Source organism: Cimex lectularius, unplaced genomic scaffold, assembly GCF_000648675.2.
Source record: "Cimex lectularius strain Harlan isolate CLEC.00 unplaced genomic scaffold, Clec_2.1 scaffold427, whole genome shotgun sequence".
In the NCBI taxonomy this organism is placed as follows: Eukaryota; Metazoa; Arthropoda; class Insecta; order Hemiptera; family Cimicidae; genus Cimex; species Cimex lectularius.
Window position 1 is genome coordinate 19291 of NW_019393021.1, and position 24291 is coordinate 43581.

A 24291-nucleotide genomic window follows, 5' to 3' on the forward strand; every position below is an offset into this window, starting at 1 on the left:
TAACTGTGACAACAGCGCGCTTGCGAGTTTTGGTTTCTTCTTCTAAGTGGAACTATTCTGAGACAGCAGAGTCTAAATTCTGGCACTATTGATGGTCTTGAAGAAACCAATTTGACTGTTTGTCTTTCTTGGTCGCGAATAGAGTTGGGGAGGCTAACCCCTCGGCTACCGCCGTCCCGGGTGCCTTTTTAGCTTCCCAGATACTTTCTCCAGTACTTTTTTTGTTTTCTAAATCCATTTTCTAAATCCTTCCTTAGCCCACTCCGCGGCGCGTCTAGTTGTGGATCCGGACAGATGGGTGAGTGGGATTTTTTTTCTTTGGTTAGTCGGTCATCTGTTCCTTTATTTCTATACCTTCAAGGTACCCTAGTTGTGTTTATCGATGACCCAAAACTGTTAGTAGTATTATTAACTATTAGAAATGTGTGGTGATTAGTGACCGTTAATCGATTTCTAAATAAATTAACTACTAGGCTACTACAATTAGCAGAATTGATAGTTAATCGTTAATCTATAATAAAAAGAAATATAAATTTTATAGATCATTAACATAAATCGTAACATAATATTATCTAGATAAAGCACCTAATACTTATTGCATTGTCTTACCCTCTTTTATCCTACTTTTAGGACGTAGGTGAGTACATCGTAAATAATAAAAATATGAATAAACGACGACTCAACTGAACAAAATGATCGCCACATAGGCGTAGCAGAGTTCGCAATCTGAACAAACGGCCATTAGATAAAATGGGACTTTGCATTGTTTATTCGCCAGTTTAAGCCCTGCCTATCCCCAAGTAATAATTAATAAAGCACAGTCTCCGTTTAAAGTTGTTGTCCGCTGGGTGGAGCAACGCCTAAAAATCGCTTTACCTTGTTTGTTCAACACGGAAACAAAGTATATAAATAAATTCAATTCTTCGGCTTTTCTATGAACATTATTCAAATGAAATTTGTTATAATAAAATTTCCTGAATCTGTAATAATGGCTGAAAAACTACAATATAATAAATAGCATTAGTAAAAAGGATGAATAGTTTGGTTTGTTCATTGTATACATTCTGGGCAGGTAAAACAGAAATGTGGAAAAATTCATATTTCTCGTATTACTTAATGAAAAAATACAAAGGATAGAGCAAATTAAGTTTAAATTTTATTATTTATTTATTTATAAGCCCAATAGAGTGAATCTACAAGAGTAGTAAAAAAGCACATACTAACAAAAAATGGCAGGCTAACTCGAACAAAAGTAATGAAAAACTAAAAATACATAAAAGTACGGGGAGGCCGTGTCCCGTGGAGAATTTGGAAAGAGGTAACAAAATAATATTAACAAGGTTGCGAATTGGTCACACCCGTCTCTCGCACGGTTATTACATTTTTTCCCTTCTTCTCGGGAAAAAAATTAATAAAGCTTAAATAGTGGCGGGACGAACCGAGAAGAGAAACGCGAGAAGCAGGAAGCAATTCGCGGCTGCAAGATCCTGATCGGGAGGGCACTGGGTCCGAGATTGAAAAAAAACAAGAAAAAAACAAACAAGGAGAGTCATTCGATATAGACGTTCCGAGGAAGAGGTGGTCTCCGCGAGGAAAGAAAATATTCTTTAAAAAAGTGTACGTGTTTGTGTGGCTTGTGATCCTAGTCGTGCTGATCGGAGAGTTCCTACGAAGAGAAAGGGGCTAATCCCGGCAAGTGAAGAGTGATCCCGTGAGTTGGTTCATTTCCAATTTCTTGTCAGGCCTGATAATTCCGGACTAGAAACATTAGCTATAAGTTTCAGCCTTTTGTTAGTTTTTAATTACAAAGAATTTGTCTATGTACTTGTAAATATAATAATTGTGATCAGTATTCATTTTTTTAAATTGTAGTTTAACCCTAACTAAGCTAAATACCTTAAGATATCTTGCTTGTGTTAACGAATTAACTCGGATAGAAGCAGGAGAACTTCATCATTTAGCTCCCATCATAATCCTGGGTGGAAGCACCATCAGAAAGAAGAGATCCAGAAGCGCTACATCGGTCGTCTGGGGTCTGACACGGAAACCGTATCTGTCCTTCCTTTTCCCTTTCTTTCTATTGTTCTACTCTTCTTTTCCCTTTTTCCCCCCTGGTTTGGGTATTTATCCTTCTTCAAAAATACCGTGGCGCTCAACATAATACCTGTAAATAAACGTTCACCTCCTCACCGACCATCACTTGTCTCTCCCTTCAACACGTTCCCCCCCCTTCTCCACTGAGCTACCGCCAACGTACGTGCAGCCACAGTAAGGAAGCTGTAACACGGTCACCTCTTAGTGGATAGAAGTCAAAAACGCTGCCCACTCTGTGGAAACCCGGTAACGGTGAGACACATATTGGAGGAATGTAATAAGCTAAGAGAGACCCGAGAATGGTGTGACCTACCATCTCATCTGGAAATAGTTCTTAAGCATAACAGTGACTTCAAAGATAATCTTATCAAGTACTTAAAATTGATAAATGCGTATGGAAACCAACTACACGTGGTATATCTGGGTATAATATTCCAGATGACTACGCACGAGGGATTGATATAATATTTTAACACCAAGACATTTTTAAAAACTCCAGACAACCTGGTAATAAAACCATGATTGCGTAGAGCCTTACCTCGAATTTGCTTGATGTGGCCACTGAAATCGCCCTTCTGCTGAAACGGAAACCAAAGTCGGAGATAGTGTCCTTCTACCAATCAACGTACTAATCAAAACAACCAAACGCGGGATTCGAACCCTCGACTTTCGGCTAAATACGCCGCTGCTCTACCACTTGAGCTACCGTGACTCCAATCGAGCCCACCGAGGGTTCGAATGCCGCGTTTGGTTGTTTTGATTAGTTCGTTGATTGGTAGAAGGACACTATCTCCGACTTTACACCCAAATTTAGATTAGACCCAAAAATCATTAAGGAACATAAAAGAACAAAACCAGGTTTTACATGCATTCAAAAAATTGAACAAATGTCCAAGCCGCCTGGTACTTCGGGAGGCAGTGCTGGGGATGCCAGAGAAAACACAAACACCACAGGGAAATATACATCTAAAAAGAAATAGCAATCATCAGTAAACAAGAATGTGGATGTATTGGCGCACAACACTCATGGCCTGAAGAATGAATGAACAGAATTTTTTAACTACCTCAAGAACTTCAATATTATTCTCCTTTTTGAGACCTTCATAGCGGCTAAGCATCAAGAGGAATATTCATCCACCATTCAGGATTTCCAGCTACTGTTGATCCCAGCAACAAAAGAAGCAAAATTTGAAATAACATCGTGAGGCTGTCTATATGGCATACTATTGCAGTAAGGTATATTTCTTTTTGTAAAATTAAAAACTTAGATATGTTAAATCGGTTAGATTTCGTGTCCGATTGACCAATTAAATTCTTTTCAATTAATTAATCCTTAAGTAAGGTATTGGTTGAGATAAAACCAGTGCCAAGAGCGGGATTCGAACCCACGATCTTCCATAGGTTTCGTGGTCTGATTGGTAGAGCAGCGGCGTATTTAGCCGAAGGTAGTGGGTTCGAATCCCGCTCGTGGCACTGACTTTTTTATCTCAACCAATACCTTTCTTAAAGATTAAATAATTGAAAAAAATTTATTTGGTCAATTGGACCAAGAAACCTAATGGATCAGTTTTTATGTTTGAAGTTGTTAGTTTGCATGAATGACCACTTCTCCTATATAACTGACATACCATGATTTAGGTTGATGTTAGACAATCCATAAAATTAAAAAATCTCGATGAAAGATATTTTACTCGATTATAAAAATAAACCTTGCTGAACACAAAAAAAAACCTCTTTACAGAATATAGAATAGCTGATAGACAAAAACATTAGAGGACTTGTTCTATTTATTATAATTACAAATGTAAACTTATTTCTCTGGGAAAAACACGAAATAATAGAATAGTTAAGAATAGTAGGGCTAGGAAAAAAAATTGTAACAACTAAAACTACTAATTCCAATTGCAGGCTAACGCCGAAAGATTAGTGCCATTTCATTAACTAATAAGGTAATAACGTCTGAGTGTGAACAGCATGCAAATATGATGAGTTTTGCGTGATTGGTGGTGAATTCTAAACTACAAACCGCATTCTAAGGACATAATCATGAATGTCTACAATACAAACTTCCGACAATTATATATTTTAACGAAAGAGAAAAGTAAGCACATAATTCTATATTTGAATTGCATAATTTTCATATTAAGGGAAAATTATATGTTTTAATAGGTCTAGATTCGTTACTAGTTATGGTGAAAATGTTAATTATCGTTTATCTAAATTAATGGCTTCACTAGTTAATAATTTGCTAAACTAAACACTCTGTATGGAGTTGTTTGTATTATCTATTTACGTAACACTATTCTGCTGAATATTGCCTGAACATTTCAATTAGCACGTTCATTCTGGATTATCTGTAAATGTAATTTATTTACAAAGAGTACATACGTTTCTACATCCCTGTAAAATTTCATTTAGATCAATGGAGTCAAAGCGAAGTCCATTTTTTCCAGAAAAAAAAACTATCTTAAATGAATTTGTTCTGGAAGGTGAAACATAAGAGAAATGAAAAAATAGTTTTTCTTAAAAATTTGTATATAGAGGTTTTTGGTGATGGGAAAAACGAGTATCAGTTTTGAATGTTTTTGCTATCATGAAATCCTATCTAACCGGCCGCGGCGGAAGTCGGACAGAAACGAGCTGGTGTCTCACAAGGGAGTTTTCTTAGTCTCATCCTTTATTCCAATTATACTGCTAACTATACACCTTAGTACCATCACAACCACCTACGCAGAAGGAGAAAATTCTCTTAAGCTATTTTTCTATTATAAAGAACAGCTGAATATCTAATCTGCTTAAAAATGAATATTGCTAATTTTGCAGTATTTACTTTCCCTAACATTTTCGTTTTATTTTTATTGAAAATTGCATTAAAATTTATTAGAAATTATTGTTTTTTTATTAAACTTATATTAATTAAGGGATTTTATAAAATAACAAAATAAAAGGTTTTAATTCCTTAATTTTGTTTATTGGACACAATATTTTTAAAAAAATTAATACCGTGTATAATCTCCTCTGTTAGCTAAAACCTCTGTGCACCTGTTAGGCATACTGTTAATAGGATTGTCACTAATTTCATAAGAAATTTCACTCCATAGATGTTGCAACGCTTGTCAGTGGATGGTGATCGTAAAGCCTTTTCTGCAACACATCCCACATGTGCTCAATGGGATTGAGGTCTGGAGACAATGGTGGAAGTGGCAGTTGGGACATTCCCATGTTTTCTAAACATCGATGAACAACTCTACCTCTTTGAGGGCTGGCACGTTCATCCAGAAATCGAAAATCCTTGTCAATGAGATCCCTGATTTGAGGGATGCATTCCTCGATAATTTCTTGGACATGACGGATTGCGATGAGGTTGCCTTCAACAATATGGAGTACAGTTCGTCTTCCAGTGTAAATCCCAGCCCAGGCCATTACACCGTCTGGTCTAAACTGCACTGAAGGGAACTGGGACAATGTCGCATGTTCTCGGTATACGAGAGGATGCGTACATTGTCGTACATTCTCATCCAAATTGGTGTTCTCTTCTAGGCGCTCGCTGCACCGTATTCTATTGAGTTGCTGATGGCGAGCTGTTGCAGGTCGTCTCAAAGGGGCATAGAACGTGAGGCCAATGAGCAGTTTCTGTTGATAAAGGTCTTGCCAAAACATCTTGTACTTGTTGAACATAACGGACTGCGATGATGTTGCCTTCAACAATGTGGAGTCCAGTTCGTCGTCACCAGTGTAAATCCCAGCTCAGGCCATTACACCGTCTGGTCCAAACTGCACTGAAGGGAACTGGGGCAATGTACGCATACCCTATTCTCGGTAAACCAGGGGATGCGTACATTGTCGTACATTCTCGGTAGACTCTTCGGCGCCTCTGACATATACATCAGTAAACAGCAATCCAATTGGAGTTCTATTCTAGGCGCTCGCTGCACAATAAACAATAAATTAAGTATAATTTTGACAGTAATAAAATAATATAAATAAATTATTATTTATATTTTATTAGTATGTATTTTAGTTGGCTAATAAACATTTTGAACCTACTTTTCTGAAGATTTCCAATTCTTTTTTCAATAGATAGTAAAAACCTTAACATATTTTTAGAATTTGAATAATTGTCGTTATAATAAAAGTCCTGTTAGCATTAACTCTTTGGAAAGTCGATAACAATTTGCATACCCATTACAAAGGATTGTAAGGGACAAAGTGGTTCTCGGGGCATACATATTTAATTATAAAGGGAAATTCAAATCTTATGTTCTGACTGTCCGTTCGGAGGTATTATTTATTTATTGTTATAAACAATTGTAAACATGGAAATGTTATAAATTGTTTTCAAGTCCAACGTCGATTAGATTGACGCCAGGGTTGAACCGAACTTAACTGAAAATCCAATTCTAATGAATATTATCCAATCAAAATTATATTATTTTAATTAATTGATTTTTTTAACTAGGTTCGTGGGATCACCGATTTTAATGGAAGAAATTATGGTATGGTAAATGTAGGTATCGAATTAAACCATTTGGGAACAAAAGACTTAGCAAAGTAGGTTTTTTTTTTTTCAAAGCTAAACGTCGTTTTACGCAGACCAAATGTTCTTCATATGCAAATTTTTTTTTGGGGGGGGGGAGTAGCAAGTTTTGAAATTTTTCGCTTCACAAAAGGGGTAGATAGCGTTAAATCTACTAATCTTCAAGAAATGGCACACAAATTTAGAACCATTCCAACTACACGTAATGTCAGAAATCTTAAATAAAAGATAGCAACGAGACGTAAAATAAAGCGTTTCAGGTACTTTTGTTGATTTCGTCTTTATCCGTTTCATTTGTAATGACAACAAGCCATCGTTGAAAATAGCTGAAAGAATTTGTATAAAATCCAGAGAATTTATGGATTTTTAAGTTCGATACTAATAGGTGGCTACTCTATAAATTACAACTAAACAGCTTTCCTAAATATCACATACATCTCGTAGGCAACTACTTAACAAACAGGTATTTTTATGTAATGTCGATCAATCAAAGTATGAAAAAAATTACAGCTGGTGTTCCACAAGGTTCCGTCCTCGGCCCTACACTTTTAAACTTATTCATTGCGGACATTTTTAAAATTAAAAATAAAGTTGAACTTGCAATATTCGCTGATGATACGGCATTCACAAAATCGTCCTACAGAATTGACTCTATAGCTGAAGATTCGAGTGATGCAGCAAGTAAATGTTTCAATTATTTAAAAAAAAAAATGGAAAATCTGCCCAAATAAAGTTAAAACCGAAGCTATAATTTTTACCAGACGGAGACCTGATATTAATAATTTTGTGTAGAGATTAGTGACCGTTAATCGATAGTTATTCAGATATCGTGAGATGCGGTCGGGTGTGATGTAGGTTTCAGAAAAACATTTTCTTTATCGTGCCAACGTTTCGATCTTTTATTGAGATCANTAAAAGATCGAAACGTTGGCACGATAAAGAAAATGTTTTTCTGAAACCTACATCACACCCGACCGCATCTCACGATATCTGAATAACTATTAATAATTTTGTCAAAATCAATAGCAATCCTCTACCCTGGGTCAAGAAAGGGGGTCTATCTCGACCAAAAACTTCACTTATCACATTGCTAGGAAATGTTCGAAAACTGCAAAGGTTATACAAAGCATGATTCCTATTTTTAATAAAACTTTGAAGTTAAGCATTAATAATAAAAATCTAATCTTTAATCTTTATATAAGGCCTATTCTTACATATGCTGCCCCAGTCAGGTCGAACACATGTGCTACCAATTACATATATATGTAGACGGTTAAAACATAGCGCTTAGGATTATCGGTAAAGCCGGGAACACACTTGCCCGATGCTACTCAACGCAAATCCAAAGTCCAATTTTCCATAAGATTGTATTACCCCCATGCATATATGTCCTGCTATGCAACGCTACCCTACTCTACGCTATGCGATCCCCACTGTCCAGATTTTCGTCGGGTAGCATCGAGTACAGTCGAAGACAAAAGAACCGGACATTCATATTTTTATTCCAACTACATGTATTATTGTCGTTATATTAATTACAACAAACTTATTTTAATATAAACCAAATTAACCGAGATCAAAAATTCATTAGTTTTTATTTTTTTTTAAATTAATTTTAATGGTTTGGTAGAAAATTGATCAAAACACTGGAATGCCATTTTGTAATATAATGAATTTAACTAACAATTTATTACATGGTTTTGCTCAAAATAGTGTATTACGTACAAAAAGGGGCGATGCGATTGTGATAGTGATTATTGTGATATACGCTGTGCGACTGTACGTGGCATGCGCTTGACGTCGCATAGATGTGCACACCCTACCAAAACGTGGCAAGGCGTCGGGTAGCATCGGGTAGCGTCGCATGGCGTTGCATCGGGTATGCTCCCGACTTAACTCACCCCGCTTACGATACAGACTAAGCACAGACTAACTGTTTCCGTCCATAGATCTTTATCTTCAAGAGAAAAGTCTTAATTCTCTGGATGACGTTCAAACTGGAGTTGAAGAATGTTTCCGTTCAAAACCCAAAGTGTGGTGTTATGAACAAATCCAATACCTGGCAACAAATATTGATCGGATTGAATATTAAAAAAAAAAAGTTTCAAAATAAAATTCTTCTTCATTTTGTAAGAAGAGTGATCATTTTTAATGACTCAACCTATTAGATTTTTCTGAATTTCTTAAGCCCATTAATACATACTACATGTACTGCGGTATAATTTTACTGATTAATAATTTATATAACCTCAAATCTGCTCACGTATGTGTGTACATATGTATATGTATACACACAAAGAGAGTTGAGCTATAACTTCTTGCAGTCAACCGGTATTTTATGTAATTTGGAATAAATTACAGACAGGCCTCCAGAAGTAGTTCGGGTGTTGGCAGGGGTATTTCGTTTTAATTTGAAACCCTGCCGTATTACAAATGAAGTCAGGATTGATTTCTCAGATGTTCAATACCTTTCTAATTGGGCTGCTCTCATCGTTCCTAATGGAGCTCTTAGGTTCAGTATCAGAATGGCCTTCTCAATCGAAGAACCCTCGAAATAGATAATTTCAGTTTATGACAATGTCTGTGTTTCTTATTGAAATTTTTTTTATAATTATAAAGAATTATTTGCCAATGTGTCATCCCAATAAGGATTTATCGCCATGACATCACATTTAATCAATCACCCTGAGCCGTTTATCGATGAAACACAAACTGGGGTGAAAATCCGTTGAGTCAATTTTATTCGAGTTTAAGCATATTTGAACTCTCGTTGTTTAAACTGTAGAGAGTATATTAGCGAATGAAGGGTACACAAGATAAACAGTGACATTGATTGCTCCGAACGGCCTCTTAACCTTCTTGATTATTACTATTATTATTTTATGACTAAATGGCGCTTTAACGACTGCCTTCAGAATTTCGTCCTTACTCGGAACTAACTGCATTCATCAACATTGACATGGCAAAACTGCTGAATGTAATAATTGTTCAATTCAAACAGACATCCCGTTCTCCTTTCAGTATGCTAATTATGTTTCTGTCGGTAGAAAACGATACGTTAGTGGCATGTTTCTGTCAAAAGAACCGTTGCATAAATGAAATAAGTGTTGTTATTGATATCTGTACAAATAAATATACATTGTGCAAATAGTATAGTTATACATAAATCTGAGCGATCTGTCAGACTAGTTAGGGAGAGAAACCAGCCAGCTCTGGAACTCTGTTTTATTTAATTTGGAGGGTTTGGATATGAGGTCGTCGGGGCCGTCGTCGTTCGATTCAGGCATCGGTGACGTGACAGCGACGTAACGACCCGCATTCCCGGCCACCGTGATCATACATGGCTGGTCATTGTTTCATCCGTGCCTAGCGGTGGAATTAAGAGACCAGAACGGCAATGTTTTCACATGATAAACGTTTAATTACTGCACTGATTTTGGATGAAGAAGATCAACTGCAAGCGAGAAAACGGAAGTGGAATGAAACAAAAGAGGGACAGAAGAGGAATTTGCTACAATTTTCATGGAATTAGTGAACGATGGACCAAAATTTTACTTGCTGCATAACTTCATTAAGAAATACGATGTACGCACGTGTAATTATATTTCTTCCAAAGTGAATTCGAGGTGTGAAAGTCGAGCACTACAAAATTTACATTTACAGAGAGGGAACTCAATGATAGATGCAATTTGTGTACGGGAAATATTCACTGATTTTTTCCATTCTGATGTGGGATCTCTCCCGTGATTATCAAATATCCAACAACCTTAAAAAAAGTTCTAATTGTCGTTCATAATTTATTATACCTTATTGCTATTCTTAATGTAAACACTACTTTAAGCTGGGAACACACTTCGCTAAGAACGCTATACGACGCTACCATACGCAAATCCAAAGTCCAATTTTTCATAAGGTTGTATTACTCCCATGCACATCTGCCCGATGCCACGCAACGCTAACCTACTCTACGCTCTACGATCCCCACTGTCCAGATTTTCGTCGTGTAGCATCGAGTACAGTCGAAGACAAAAGAACCGGACAAGTATATGTTTAATTCAAACTGTATTATTGCCGTTATATTAATTACAACATACTTATTTTAATATAAACCAAATTAACTGTGATTAAAAATTAATTAGTTTCTATTTAAAAAATTAATTTTAATGGTTTGGTAGAAAATTAATCAAAACACCGGAATACTATTTTTTGATATAATGAATTTAACTAACAAGTTATTGTACTCGCTTCGGCGGTACATATACTAAAATTGGAACAATTTATTTCATTATTACCATTTATTACACGGTTTTGCTCATAAAATTTAATTAACAATTTATTTCATAGTTTTGATCATAAAATTACACCATTTTGTAATGTAGGGTAGCATCAGAACAAGACACTCATATTTTTTGTAGTTTATTTCAAACTAAGTACATGTAATTTTGTCGTTATATTAATTACAACATGTTATTTTAATGTAAACCAAATTAAACGAGATATTAGATAACGATTTAATTATGATGGTTACGAGTGACTTTATTTAAAACAATTAAGTTTAACGAAAAATTTATTAGATGGCTGTGCTCATAAAATTTAACTAACAATTTATAACAAAGTTTTGCTCAAAATAGTGCATTAAGAACAAAAAGATGCGTTGTGATTTTGATAATGATTATTGCGATAAACGCTGTGGACTGTACGCGACGTGTACTTGCGTCGGATAGATGTGCACACCCCACCAAAACGTGGCAAGGCGTCGGGTAGCATCGGGTAGCGTCGCATCGCGTAGCATCGGGTAAGTGTGTTTCCGGCTTAAGACAATATGCCACTGTTTTTCACGTGGAAACTGTTCCAAACTGTTGAAAACTGGGCCAGGGAGATAAAAGGCTGGGGATTGTCAATAGAAGAATAGCCATCTACTCGGACAGCCTGGCAGCACTGAAGGCATTTTCTGCTTTGATGTTAAAGTTCAGAGTCGTTTGGGACTGCATTAGAGCCCTGTCAGACATTGGAGAAAATAACAAAATCACCTTTGCCTGGATGCCAGGTACACAGTAAAAGGAGTAACTTACTTATGTTAATATAAACCAAATTAAGGGAGATCAAAAATTCATCAGTTTTTATAAAAGTTATTTAATTATGATCGTTAGGCAGGAAATTGATCAAAACACCGGAATACCATTGTTTGATAAAGTGAATTTAACTAACAATTTATTATATGGTTTTGTTCATAAAATTGAACTAACAATTTATTATATGGTTTTGTTCATAAAACTGAACTAACAATTTATTACACGGTTTTGTTCAAAAAATTGAACTAACAATTTATTATATGATTTTGTTCATAAAACTGAACTAACAATTTATTATATGGTTTTGTTCATAAAAATGGAACTAACAATTTATTACATGGTTTTGTTCAGAAAATTTAACTAACAAGTTATTTCATGGTTTTGCTCATAATATTTAACTAACAATTTCTTACAAGGTTTGGCTCAAAATAGAGCATTAAGAATAAAAAGGCGTTGCGATTGTGATACTGATTTGTGATACACGCAGTGTGACAGTACGTGGCGTGCGCTTGACGTCGCATAGATGTGCACACCCTACCAAAACGTGACAAGGCATCGGGTAGCGTCGCATAGCGTTGCATCGGGTAAGCATGTTCCTGACTTAACTCACGATCAGATTTCATTTCTGCTCCTATTTACCACGAGAGAGTACTCTTGAAATATGGGTCCCTATAATTTGCCTCGTCGAGCAATACAAGATTATTTCTCACCAACTCAATGAGTTTTTGTGTTGGCCGTGAAAATTTAAAATGAAAGCTATAAGAAATTCGACGATCACGGTCCGGAGATAAGGGCGCACTGTCGGCACGGCCACGTCGTCGTCCAATTTACAAGAAGAATATTTTCAAACCCGCCGGTGGAACCAAATATTCACCACTGTGACGTTACTGGTGTGCGTGTGTGAATCGACCTGTTGGTGGGGTGTAGGCGGTGACGGTGGGACTTGAGGAAAGAGGTTATCCCAGTGGATAGAGGGATAGTTTAGGTGGAAATTTAGGAATCGAGTTTGGATTCCTACACGAATGGGTTTTCAAGATATTTATGGATCGAGATCGGTGACGTAGAGGGGAGCATTATAGATACGGCGGAAAACTTTTGGTTGAAAAGATTGAATTAGTTGGATGTTGGAAGATTTGGCCGAGCTCCACAGTTCGACTCTGTAGGTCCAAACTGGTTTGATGAGCGTTTTGTAAGCGGTTAGTTTGTGATCAATGATTTTGGTTTTAGTAGGTGTCTGAGTATTCCGTATCTTTTGTTAAGTTCTTGTCGTTTTAATCAATCTTGTATGTGGGTTCCATGTAAGTCTGCTCTCTAAGTAAAGCCAAAAGTAGCGGACTTGATTAATGGTGGAACCTTGTTGAATATGTGCACTGACGGGCCTGGAATAGGTTTGTCGTAGAAGGTAAACGTAACTTCTTGGCTTTTTATCTCGTTCAACCTGATCTGCCATCGAGTGCACCAGTCGACACTTAGGTTCAGATGTTATAGGATTGGACTGTGTAGATAAGGTTGCGGTGTCGTCCGAATGGTGCGAGTTGTGTGTTTCTATGTGTAGATATGTCAGTAATGTAGATGGTGTATAGAATTGGACCTAGGATACTTCCTTGTGTAACTCCAGGTTGAGTGAAAAATAGGTGCCGATTCTCGCTTTGAACCATCGATCCGAGAGGAAGGGCTTCAGGACGAGATAGTAGGTACAAGGGAGGATATGGTTTAACATATAAAGGAAACAGGGGTGGCACACTCGGTCAAATGCTTCCGTAAAACCTTACAATATTGTACATTTTCTGTTGCCGAGAATATCGTGTCGACTACTCTGAAGCACTGCTGAATAGTACAATGAAGAAGCCGGAATCCAAATTGATGGTTAAGGATTGAGTTTTCAGAGTCGAACATGGAAATTAGTCTTTTAAGGAGGAAAGGTACGAAGATTTTGGAAAAAAATTGGCCTATATGAGGATGGGGCACAGGGAAAGGAGCTTGTTACATCTTTAAAATGCAGTTGTAAATAAATGAACCAAAAAATCATGTTTATTATTTATTAATTGCACGAAGACGCATAATTGATTTGAGTTTGACTCATTGCGTTAATCTCGATATAATTTTTTTTTATTCGTATTTATTAGCGAATACTAAGGTTTAGAAGAAACATGACAAATAATTTATGATCGCGACATTATTATTTTTTTCCAAGGGAGAGTCTGGATGTTTTTTCTCCGTCCGGTTTTGCCCGAATATTTGTGGATCGTTAATAAAGGGAGAACAAAAGTGTCAGGATGATCATTCATGATCACAGCTCCATTCTATCACCTGTACAACAGAAATGACAATACTTTCAATTTAATTTATGTCAAAATAACCTCCTGAACATTTTCCCTTAATCTTTGTGATTTGTAGAAAAAAAAAGGTTTCATGGAACAATATTACGAAAGTAATACAAACAGATCGTTCGGATTAATTAACTATTATTTATTCAGGTAGAGGGTTTAAAGGTTCTTGTTTAAAAGGGGGTTTAATTTGAATACGAGGAGGATATATATTTTTTAAAAATAATTTTCACAAAATGAATAAGTAAAATATTAAGATTTTAATGAAACTTTTAAATAAGTTGTGGTATAACAAAGTTAAAATATTAGGTCACAGACTTTCTTTAAAATATAATTCCAAACAACAAATAGCGTGAATTGTGATAAATATTAGACAAATCTAAAAACTAACCTGGTCCACCGCATCGCCGGTGTTTATTTTTCAGTTTAATTAATGATCAAAAGAGAAATTCCCTCCTATCTGGGATTATTTACGGAAGTCATTTCGGCCCAGCAAAAGACAACCTTTACTTTCCTCCTCTCTGAGGTTTGATTTGAATTTGTTTTGCATAAATGCGTATGCCGTGCTCAGCCGACATTTCCATCCGGCTAAATAAACGAAAAATACGGACGAAAAAGACAAACTAAGAAATTTAAACTAGTCTATTATAAACCGTTTGAGACTTGTTGCTACAAAGCTAACAGTGATTAATCTAGCTGTCAACTGCGATTTGTACTAGGTCGTGAATGAATGAAGTCGGAAGTATTTGTAATACAAAGGGATGAAAACACATAAAACTAGAAATTGAGAAAAAAATGTTACTTAAATTCGATTAAACATTGAGAACCTGTTCGAGATCTAATCAGTTAATCGTTCTCTGACCTCCACTCTCCTATCGATCCGGCCGTCTATGAGGAATTACCAAATCTTACAAACCCAAGAGCGCCAGTGCGTGCCCTAATAAAATAAATAAATTCGAATTGTAAAACATGTAAATTGGAAATGAAGCGGAAAATTAAGCATCGAAGATAAACATCCCACCTGGGAGGGACCGCTCAGAAAACTAATTTGTTAATATGGTTAACGTCCTCGAGGGGTAACCCGGTGCGTGCAAATTATTTATAAACATTTGAGTATGCTTGAACATCGATACGGTTGACTATGAGACATACTCATTCAAATGAAATACTTTATTTACTATTGATCATTTGGCCTTCATAAAAAAACAACAATGGAATATCCAGTGAAAATAATGGTACCGACAATATAAGGTAAAAATTAATTCATCTTTTTATGTAAGATTTTGGTTGAAATGAAAAAGTTAGTTTCTAGGGTCAGGAGCGGGATTTGAACCCACGACCTTCGGCTAAATACCCCGCTGCTCTAACCACTTGAGCTATCGTGACTTCGATCCTCGAATTTTCCCTACTTTATGCCAATTTTCAAAAGTCGTGTAATCAGGATTCGATTCTCGGCGTCATATGAAGTGGCCACGAGAGCTGTTAGTGAAGGTATACTTAAATATGTAAATCCATTATATTGCGTGATCCAATTGACCAGATGACTTCTTTCAATTAATTATTATTTATGTAAGGTCTTGGTTGAAATGAAAAAGTTAGTGTCACGAGCGGGATTCGAACCCTCGACCTTCGGCTCAATACGCCGCCTAACCACTTCGATCCACTCGGACACTAACTCCCCATCTCAACCTACCACCTTTCGAATTTTCCCTCCTTTATGACGTTTTTCAATTGTCGTGTTTCAAAGCTATCGTGACTTTTTCATTTCAACCAAAACCTTACATAAAAGGGTTAATTAATTGAAAGAAGTAATTTGGTCATAGATCACTAAATTTAATGGATTTAATAAGTAAAAGGAAGTATAACTTCACCAACAGCTCCCCGTGGCCACTTCATATGTCGCCGAGAATTGAATCCTGATTACACATTTGAAAAACGCAAAAAGGAGGGAAAATTCGAAAGATTTTAGGTTGAGATGGGGAGTTGGTGACCATGTAGATTGAAGTCAAGATAGCTCGAGTGGTTAGAGCAGTGGCGTGTTGAGCCGAAGGTCGTGGGTTCGAATCCCTCGTGACACTAACTTTTTCATTTCAACCAAAACCTTAAATAAAAAGATTAATTAATTTTTTCCTTATATTGTCGGTATGTTAGGAATGGGTAATTTACCGATCAGGATCATTGCTGTTGATACTCTTACTTATTTAAATTTCCTCACTGAAGACAGCGCAATGCCAAAACACGTTTGAGCAGTTCAAATAACACGTGAGTGAAGCGAATACAATAAATGACCCCACGCCACTAAGACCAATACCCATCCTCAACACTAAATCGATGGTTGTTGTCTGCGTACCCTTAATAAAAACATTTGACACATAGGTCTGGAAGGGAAAAGTCAGACGAGGCTGCTAAGGACATCCCAAACTCTGGTCTTAATCACGGCTCTCTGGCTGTCTAACACTAAAACAGCATTGAAAACATGATTACAAGAATGTGACAGCGTCGATGGGCCGGATAGGCAGAAAAGCTCCCACGTATCAAGAGCACGTCTATAGATGGCTCTCGTAGGATCTGATTGGTAGAATAAAGCTCATCCCCACCCGATTAAGAAGGTTTACACAAGGAAACTTTTGAATCAAGTGTCCGGCTTGTAGTGAAGGTTTGCTCGATGTGTTCCATTGAAGGGTGCAATTCCTCAGCTGATTACCTGGTGTCAGAAATAGTTATAAATACATAGACCTAGATGAAAAAAAGGTAACATTTGGTAGGTGTAGCGGTCACTGTGGAGCGGTGCATAACGGGGTTGTTGATACGTTGGCAAAAGAGGTGGCATCAGGTAGGGAAGTCAAAATGTCAAAATACGCAAATCTGATATAAAGAGTGTACTAACTAAAAAACTGGCACAGAGTGGAAAAAATGATACAATAGAGATAAGGCAGGTTCTTTTTTAAGTCTTTGTTTCTCGAAGTCCATCACACTCCCTGGATTTTTGCAATAAGGGAAAGCAACGCTATTTTTTCGGTTATTTTAATTATGTCGAATCACTGCATATGTGGTGCTTACCTGAATAGAATCCGTTTAAGACCATCCTCAAATTGTGAAACGTGTGATGACCCGAGACGATGAAACATATGTTTGATTTTCCGAAGTATGAAGTTACGAGAAATTTCATAATTGAATCTGCAGTTGCAACGAGGTAGAGAACCTCTTCAATTTTAATATTGTTATAGGTTCGGAAAATGAAATGATGTTTGGAATATTGTTCGAATTAAATGAAAATACCAAATATTAACCGTTAAGAACAGCCTGGGTCGTTCTGGGGGTGCTGTGTTGTCTGGCATGGGTGGTCTCCGGGGGTGCTCCACATGCAAAAGGCATATGGTCCCCGGGATGCGGGGAGGTTGTGGACTTTTCCAGGGGCATCTATTGCCATGGTTTTTATCTACATCCTCCTAATATTACCGAAATTAGGTGTATACCCGAATGAGACGCGGGTGTATCGCTCACTCTTTGGGGGTGGCCCGGGTCGGTCGGCGCGGATCCTTGGGGTAACGAGGGATCTCACCAACAAAATGATATGCACTGAATGCCCGTGAGGAAATTTAAAAAAAAATCTAGGCCATATAAAGAGCGTCATGACTGACTTATTTATTAGCGAGAATGTAAGAGTGAGGCAGAATAATGAGTACCTCATTGACTATCAATTAGATTAGTTATATAATATGCGTATATGGTGATGGAGGTATACTTACTACTGAGTAAATGGTATGTAAATACAAAAACGAAGAGAGTGGGTGGGTTTAGATCTAGAAACTGATAGCGTTTGGAGCTGAAATGACCTAGCTGGTGATAGCACCTGGAGCCAAACTTCCGGCAGGATTGCTCCCGGACAGCCAGTACCAGGTGATTCTCGAAGCCTACGGGTATTTAACGTAAAATTATTGTAAACATAGAAAGTATGAAGAATAAACATAGTAATCACTGAAAAAAATTATTGAGGAAAGAATTAATAAAGGCCAAAATGAAACAATGAGAAGTAAATGAGTGCCTATAATAAGATGGTCTACATTCTAGTAAATAGAGAAAAGCAGAATTATACGTCAAATAAAGAAAAAAAAATTATTGGGCCTAAGCCCGCGTATGTGTCAGGCATGGAGTTGCTTGATGTGTCCCACTTGGGCTCCATACAGAGAGCGTGCAGGAATTTCAACCAAATGAAATTGGCTCTTGAGCACACCAGTTAATCGGTCCTTTGGTCTGATTTTTATCGGAAGCAAAGCAGTTCTCTTATTAAACTATTAATTATAATTACCTTTTCATATGAAAGCGATAAATGAAAAATCAAAGTGGGAAAAACAAAAGTGGATTATGAGAATGATGAATTGAAGAGATGTCAGGGCAATGAAATTAAGGTTAGGATGAATATAAGTCCGGACAAAAAGCTCCAATTTAAATATTTAAAAAGAAAAAAATTGATTTATTGTTATAATCTTATAAATATTTATGCTTGTAAATCTAATCAATTCGGATGATGGTGTATCTTTTCTCAAGATTGCGTTTTAGTCAAGTTGTTTGTGAAATAAAATTTTATAAAAATAATAAACGTTTGATCTGCGTTCATTCTCTTTCGGGACAAATGATTAAAAAAGGATTACTAGAATGAATAAAATAAACGAATTATGAATGATAGAAGGGGAAAATGGTGATGTGGTGAAAAAAAAGTATGAGAGAAATATTTAAGAAATACGAAAGGGTGAGATTTTTAAATTGATATTTTATGATATGAATATTATAATTTGTATATTTACTATTTTATAATTACAATTTTTTTTTAAATAATAAAATAAAATTTTAAGTTTTAGTTAAAAAGGATTAATAGAAATATTAAGCCATCTGTCATTTTCGAGTTAAGTAATTGTTTCAGGTTCGAGTGGGGCGGTTCAAAGGCTTAAATGAGAAAGTTCTGCCTGCGTTAAGTCTGAGGCTACTATGTACACATCATATTCCAGGCAATTCCAGCCTCCGTCGACTGTGGGCCGAAAGGGGTAAACAACGAGGACATGCTAGGCCGTTTCTCTTATTCCTCCTCGGTCGACCCTATCGCACGAATGGCGTCGTAAAGGTTCGCTTTTTCCCCCCCGAAACTTTCCACGCAATCCGGCTTTGTACAATTATTAACTCCTGGAAAGGGTTTCACCCCCTCGGCCGGATTCGTGACGATTCGGCAACAATCGCTCGGGGTTGCTCCCAGAACCCCACGTCCACTCCTTTCACACCAGTGTTCGATCACCGCCCTTCCACCTTCCACCATCCAACAAGGCTGGAGCCTCACAAAAAAGCGTCAGGTATCTCCGATTATCTTAATTCGAACTAGAATTGACATTAGACATTTCCCTAGGACGGAAATTATTCAAAATATTTAGAAAAATTCCAAGTTCTTTTAAACGAGAGGGTACAGAATGTGGCCCGATACATTCTGTCCTTGAGTTCAGTTTAGTAAAACTGAGATAAATAGAAACCTTGTATTTATTTCTAAATTATTATTTATTTTTTTGTTTTATGAAATTCTGTATTATTCAGAAATTTAGAAGTTTCTAAACAATAAAATTAACAATTAATTAAAAACAAAGTTTATATTTTATTTACCAATTAATATTTATTTTCATTCTGAAAATAAATAAAACTGTAATAATTATTCAAAATTAAATGAAAATACAATATAATTTTTTTATTGTTAACAGTGTCAGTTAAAATTTTATGATTAACTGTATTAGAATAGATAATAATTAACTCGGGTGTTTTTGGGTAAAATTGAAAATATAAATTTCATGAGGATGAAGTGAAACAAAATCAACACGTGGAAGGTGATATTTTACTTTGAATGAATGTTGAAAATTAGCGATGATGGAAAGTCAAGAACAAATTTTAATCTAATTTAATTCAATAATAAAAATTACTAGTTCATTAAAAATTTTCCTAATTTTTTTTAAATTGTGCATGTCCAATAACTTTTAATATTTTTAAAGATTGAAGAATAAAGTATTGTAGTTGTGTTATACTTGAATTAATAGAGCTCGAGGTGAGAGATTATTGTTTAAATTTGATACTTTTATAAAGTTACTTTTGTATACTTTTGTAAGGCCCCCTGGTACAATCTGATATGGAGGAAAACGCTCTTTTGTTTACCTTATATTATTTAGTGTTCTCATAAAGTTCACGGAGGTTGAAATATTGGCTCAAATAATAAACTGTTAAGGCACATGCCCCATTGTGTCTTTGAGGGGGCGTGACCTAATTAAAGGGAGTTTTAGCATCGCCGGGGGTTTTCTCGGGGGTACCTTGTAAAAATCATCCCGGTGACGACGAGATGTTGACTTTGCCATTTCAAACACACGTCCCGAACCAGATCTGTTTAGCGAGAGCCTCGCCGACTCCTTGTAAATAATTCCGTTCCGCTTCTGTTGCTTCAAATCTAATCAGATTCTTATCCCTCGGGTATGGAACTGATTACAGACATCAATTAGCCTTTCGACTGTGAAGTGTTGGCTTACCGAAAAGAACTTCGCACCGTTTAACTTTACCTCAATTAAAAGTACAAGGCTTGTTCTTTTTTGCCCGGAGGTAAATTCAAACACGACCAACCTGTCCTGAGAAGTTTAATTTTTCATGCTCCAACATTAGTAGATTGAAAATAATTATAATAATAAAATGTAGAAGCTTCTCTTTTCTTTTATCCAACATTAAAATTACACAGCGACCCCTACTAATAAAAAACACACATTTCCATATTTTATTTGGATATAAAAGTTTTTTTAATACGTACTTAAAAATTTAAATGAAAATGTAAATAGACCAGATAACATTGTAACAGCAATAAAAAATTAAAAAATGGACTTTGATAGTAAGAAAAAAAGAAGGATTTTACCAAAGAACATAGATTTTTAAGCGATACGACAAAAATACCATACAATTCATAATAGTCATAGCACTCAAAACTTGAAGATATTTCTAATTTGTTTTTTCGTTGTAATAAATTCACAATAAAATGAATTTTTTTATATGTATCGACTAGTTTTCTATAAAGGAAAAACACAAGTAGAAACGTTTCCGTTTCAGCGACCCGTTTGTCTTACAAATAAAGTTCTTTCTTAGAATCTCGTTATAACTTCGGGGGTCTTATTGAATTTATCGTGTTTACAGTTTCTGGATGGAGTTTTGCTTTTTGGTGTTGTTTAAATTGACCATTGCCCAAATTATTTGTTAATTTCTGACCAAATCGTGCCTAAATTATGAAATTTACTTGACCTTGACGTACAATTGGTACAATTTAACCCCCCCCCCCCCCCCAGGAATGTTTATTTGATAAATATTTAATTCTTTATTCACTCTTGTGGTTTCATCTTTTGCTTTGATTTTTTATTGGCTTAAAAAATTTACACAGTCGTTATAAATTTTTGTTTTCCTTTATAAAGTGTTACTAATCTTTTCACGCTCGTATGATCAGAAGAAAATCAGTTTAATTTCATCCTGTACATTGCCAACTTGTCTAGTGAATTATTTTTTTTTTTTTTAATTGTTTCCTTTGACAAAACAATAAATTTGAGTAAAAAGTTATTTTTTCCTAAAAGCAAGGTTTTAAGTCGAGAAGATCAAGCCAGGAAAATCCTTTGGCCAACAAGGGACGTAGCTTCCGGTACATAGCCCAACTCTTGGGAGTGCAGCACTCTACGATTCACAGCGGTTTAGGACAACCGTAAAACGGAGAACAATCTTAGCGGATGAATCGCTATGAGACACTACCCCATCATACCCGACGCAAATCCAAAGTCCAATTTACTATGTATTAGGTGCCATGTATTCAATTACATTTCTTCCAGAGCGAATTCTAGGAGAGAAAGTCGAACACTACAAAATTTACATTTCCAGTGAGGGAACTCATTGACAGATGCATTTGTTTACAGGAAATATTCACTGATTTTTTTCCATTCTGATGCGGGATTTCTCCTGTGATTATCAAATATCCAACAACCTTAAAACAAGTTCCAATTGACGTTCATAATTTATTATACCTCATTGCTATTCATAATGAAAAACGCTACTTTAAGCTTGGAATACACTTCCCCATGCAACGGTATGCGACGCTACCCGATGCAAATCCAAAGTCCAATTTACCATAGGATTGTATTACCACCGTGCACATCTGCCCGATGCCATGCAACGCTAGCGGTCCCCACTGTCCACATTTTTGTCAGGTAGCATCGAGTACAGTCGAACACAAAAGAACCGGACACACATATTTTTATTTCAAACCACATGTATTATTGTCGTTATATTAATTACAACATACTTATTTTAATATAAATCAAATTAGGCGAGATCAAAAATTCATTAGTTTTTATTTAAAAAAATTAATTTTAATGATTTGGCAGGAAATTGATCAAAGCACCGGATTACCATTTATTTATGGAATGAATTTAACTAGCAATTTATTTTATGGTTTTACTCATAAAATTACACCAATTTCGTCAAGTAGCGCCAGAACAGGACACTCATATTTTTTTATAGTTTATTTCAAACTATGTATATGTAACTTTGCGTTATATTAAATACAACAAGCTTATTTTAATGTAAACCAAATTAAACGAGATCAAAAATTCATGAGTTTTTATAAGAATTATTTTAATTATGATGGTTAGAAAGAAAATTTATCGAAACACCGGAATAACTTTATTTAAAACATTTCAATTTAACTAACAATGTATTACTTGGCTGTGCTCATATACATTGTTACAATGTTTTGCTCAAAATAATGCATTATGAACAAACAGGTTCTTGTTTTAATATAAACCAAATTAAACGAGATCAAAAATTCATGAGTTTTATAAAAATTATTTAATTATGATGGTTAGGCAGCAAATTTATCCAAAACCAGAATAACTTTTAGTAAAACAAGTAAATCGATTAGATTTCTTTAAGTTTTGGTCTAAAAAATCAGGCTAGCTCAAGTGGTAGAGCAGCGGCGTAATTAGCCAAAGGTCGTGGGTTCGAATCCCGCTCGTGGCACTGACTTTTTTCATTTCAATCAATACCTTACTTAACGATAAATTAATTTATAACAATTAAATTTAAATAGCAATTTATTACGTGGTTGTGCACATAAAATTTAACTAACAATTTATTACATGGTTTTGTTCAAAATACTGCATTAAGAACAAAAGAGGCGTTGCGATTGTGATACATGCTGTGGGACTGTACGTGGCGGGCGCTTGACGTCGCATGGGTGTGCACACCCTACCAAAACGTAACAAGTTTTGACAACCGTACGTCGGGTAGCGTCGCATAGCGTTGCATCGAGTAAGTGTGTTCCCGGCTTTAACTGTACACTACAGACTGAATGGTCATCTTAAGACGATTGATATACACAACACGACTCGAAAAACAAACACAACTACTCACGAACTATGGTGCTACGCTTGCCCATTGGAGGATATTTTGTGATCTACCGCAGAAGAAAATCAGCCACTGAAACCGGGCGTACTAATCAAATTCCTTGATGAACGAGGGCTCACCGGTGTGCTAAAGCACAGAACGGGGGATATAATAGCTCTTAAAGTACGCAGTATACTACACACAAATGATGTCTACTTGCTGGTAGACACACTGAAGAAGACCGCCTGCCGAAACGAGTTTGACGGACCCACCCAGGGTCGGCTGGCCTCAATGATCAGTAACAACCAAATTATAAGTTATTAAGGGTTAAAAATGAAATAATTTATGTTACTTTTATATAAATATTTACTTCTAAATTAGTTTTGGTTATACAAATATAAAAGATAAATAAAACGATATACTCGATCAGGGCAAAACTATGGATTTTAATTATTGGCTTATTGGATCAAAACGTTTCATGTTTTATTTTAATATCCCGCTTTGCCTGTTCATAAAAATGGGCTAGTTAATTCCCAAGCTGTTAGTAAACACTACATAATAGGTAAATTGAGAAATCGGTTCAGCCAAACTAATTATTTCTATATCCTTGAAACTATTATTGTCGAATTACAAGTTATAATAGAACATTTTATTTATTGGTATTGTTAACTGTTAGTTGGTTGAATTGAGCGATTTGTTTGTATTTTTTACTGTTTACAGTTGGACCCCGAATTTGCATAACATGCAGATTAGTTCAACCTAAAGTATCAATGAATGTTTAAAAATATTTAAAAGTCCAATAATCCTGAAAGCTTTTCCAGTCGAACCATTTTTG

At 35.8% G+C, this 24291-nt stretch overlaps 1 protein-coding gene across 3 annotated transcripts in view; it reads left to right on the plus strand.

Annotated features, from left to right (window-relative positions):
• The first annotated feature begins 271 nt into the window (after window positions 1-271).
• The window catches only part of LOC106663555 (acetylcholine receptor subunit alpha-like), a 110857-nt gene continuing 86837 nt past the window's right edge, over window positions 272-24291 (plus strand). For 2 of the 3 annotated variants that reach the window (XM_024229825.1, XM_024229827.1), the window contains exon 1: window positions 19310-19372. The gene's annotated coding sequence lies outside the window, so the exon portion shown is untranslated. Of the gene's footprint in view, window positions 299-19309; window positions 19373-24291 lie in introns of those variants that run through there. The other variant, XM_024229826.1, reaches the window with a different exon arrangement.